This window comes from Gavialis gangeticus, unplaced genomic scaffold, assembly GCF_001723915.1.
Source record: "Gavialis gangeticus isolate Ggan-Ray unplaced genomic scaffold, GavGan_comp1, whole genome shotgun sequence".
In the NCBI taxonomy this organism is placed as follows: Eukaryota; Metazoa; Chordata; order Crocodylia; family Gavialidae; genus Gavialis; species Gavialis gangeticus.
In genome coordinates, this window is record NW_017729025.1 from 144164754 (window position 1) to 144167933 (window position 3180).

Below are 3180 nucleotides of genomic sequence, written 5' to 3' on the forward strand. Positions count from 1 at the left end.
TTCCCTACCACCGCAGTCGAGGGGGACAACTTTAGGATGACTTTCCACTAGTTAGATTCTATACATGGAAAATTATAACAAATTAATACATTTCTAAGTATAGATTCTAAGTATTGGGGGGTGGGGGGCATCTTAAATTCCAGGCTGTCTTGGATTCAGGTAAATACAGCAGTTTCCACAGAAACTTTGCTACAGGAAGGATGAGGCAGATCTTCACAATGCATCCATCCAATACTTTTTTCACATGTGGCAAACAAGCAGAAGCCACTGGGGATAGTGGCATAGCTGGAAACAGGGCTGGATTCTCCTCGCTGGTGGTGCAAGTCAGTAATAACAGCACTGAAACCAGATCAGAAATCAGACCCTCTTTGAAAATGTGGCAAATGGTAATCATCTCCTGTTCCCATGTGCATACTCACTAACAGTAAAAAGCTGCTGCAAATGTTGATTAACTACACAAAAGAACCAAGATATAAATGGACACTATGTTTACATCCACAGTGACTTCATAGTGAAAAAAGGTCTAATTTCCATAATCCCTGATTCTGGTATTCTGTCCTATGCATCTTTTCTTCTACTCATTGTTTAGGCAGCCATTATCTATAAAGCATTTCACTAGAGGTAGACTTCTAGATAAATCCAATTGTTTAAATAGAAAGTCTCACTGCATCCACTCCTCTGTATGAGCAAGTATCCAGGGAACCATGAAAAAAGCTGCTTCTGGGGAGGTGGTGAAGAGGAGGAGAAAGATAATTAGTTGCTATAACAACTTGGAGGTGACAAGACAGATGATGGTTTTTCCTCATCTTCACAGGACACCTCCATTGATCCCTTTCAGGCATGTTCAGATGAAAGTGATTTCTGATCCTTGTAGAGAGTTACCAGACTCGCAGAGTGAAATACTACTGAGAGAGGAAAGAAACTAGCTCCATTTAACTGGAGGAACTGCACGCTCTTACATTAAGACCATGAAACCAGATTCTGAGCTGGTATAAACTGGAATCACCCTATTAAGTCAATGCAGCCATTCCAGATTTAAGATAATCAGGAATGATGTTGGCCGCTAAGTCTCAGTACCCGTGTATAGCAAATGTATGTTAAAAATAAAAATAAAAGGTATACAAATCAATATGGCTCCATTAGCCGACAGATGATGTTTTCTTCTGTGGCAAGTATTTCACATGGGAACAGGAAGCAGGCACCTAGATCACATTTTCAAAGAGAGGCAGTGGTGTTTTTACTGAAACTGTATGAGAGAGGGATCCAGCCGTTTCCAGCTATGCCACCATGTCCTATGACCTGGCTTTCTGTTTCTTTCTTTCTATTAAACATTTTTCATCAATAATATTCCTGTAGGTTCTTCAAATGGATTTGGAAAGACACCATAGTATTGAAGAATGAAGGGAAGCTAGGAAAGCCCACACCTTTAAACAATAAGAACTTGCAAAACTCTTGAGAGTTTCCATAGTCTAAACATAGAAGTTTTTCCTGTCTTTCAGATCCCAGCACTTTATAAAGAGGACTTCAAGATATAATGCCCAATGCAGAGTTATTTCCAAAGCACTAAGATAACTCGCCTTCTATCCTCCCCCCCACATCTTTACTCATAGAGGAAACCCATTGCCAAAGATTTAGGGTACTTCTGAAGTCAGGAGCTACCACTGAACATCTCTCCATATAGATCATGGATAAAGGCCAGATCCTTGGCTGAAGTCAGTTCAGCTCCAGTAACTTCAGTACAGCTGCACAGATTTATATTACCGAAGTGTCAGGGTTGATCTTTATCAGACAATATCTGTCTATCTATCTATCTATCTATCTATCTCCTTCTGTTTTGCAACAGCAGCAAAGTAAGGAGTATGGTTTATGTAGAGAAAAGTTCCCAGCTTTTTATTCTATGACCATTGCTTCATTCAGCTGCACAACCTCAAGCATGTTGCTTAACTTCTATCACTGTTCTCCATCTGTGTAATGGGCAGGGTAGCATACATCCTATGAGGAGGATCAGCTAGTTGATGTCTGTGAAATGCTGAGAATTATACATTTAGTAATCTTGCTTGGCACATACACCCTCATATTGAAAGTACCAACCCCCATCTATTTTTTTCAGCTGAACTCCCAGGCATGCAGAATCAAGATTATTTGAACCTGCAACATCTCCTGGATTTTAAAGGATCCAGAATTGACCTATTAGAGTCCTTAGCCTGCTGGAAGTGCATAGGAGCCTGAACCTGTGGCTGAATTTGCAAGGGTGCACATGAAGTCAGAGGCAATTGCCTCCGACATCAGTAGGAGAGTCTCCATTAACTTCACTGGTGAGGTATTGGACCCATATTGAGGCTAGTATCTGAAATAGGCTTCCCCAGGTCACAGAGGTCTGCAGCAGACCCTGGAAATAATATCTTTATCTCCAGCGTTCTGCTCCAGCCCTTCCTAAAACCATGCATTCTCCCAAAAACATGTTAAAGTCCATTTGAAAAAGCAGAGGATAGTTGTTACTGCTTCATGTTATATGCTGGTGGGAACTCTGTGTATATCATTATCCTGTGTAATCTTTAGCATTAGCAATTCAAAACTGGGTGCGAAGAATATGATATGAAACTAAAGTATTTATGCCTGTATCTATTCAGTTCTAAATTGGGAACCATACAATCTGCACTACCTCTTACATGCTTTTTCTTAGTGATGGATACCTGCACCCAACTGCTGTAGAGCCAGAGTCCAGTCAGCACCACAGTGCCCATAGAGCAAAGATCCCTGCTGTGTTGAGTTGCTGACCCGCTGGCTCACATTTCCATTGAAATCCATAATTTTCTGTCTGTGTACATCATACATTTCCTTTAACTTGCAAAATCCAGAGTTGCCAGGAAGAGTGTGAGAGAGTTCAGTGTATCCACAGAGCCTGAGAAGCATTCCCCTAACAGGACTTTGCAACTGCCTTCAGAAGCCCTAAAGATAAGAAACTCCCTCCTGATGCTTTCTTGCCAAAGGAAAGCAGTTTCCTTGGAATCTTAAGCAGGGCCACTACATTATATTATTATGATGTTATGTTAGCATATAGCCCAGCTGGGTTTTTTTTTTTTTTCCAGTATTAGTGGCTCTTCAGTTGTTGTCATAATGTAAATGGCCGCTGAGGCCCATAGAAATCCAGGTCACTCCCCACAGGTTGTACCCAGAAAG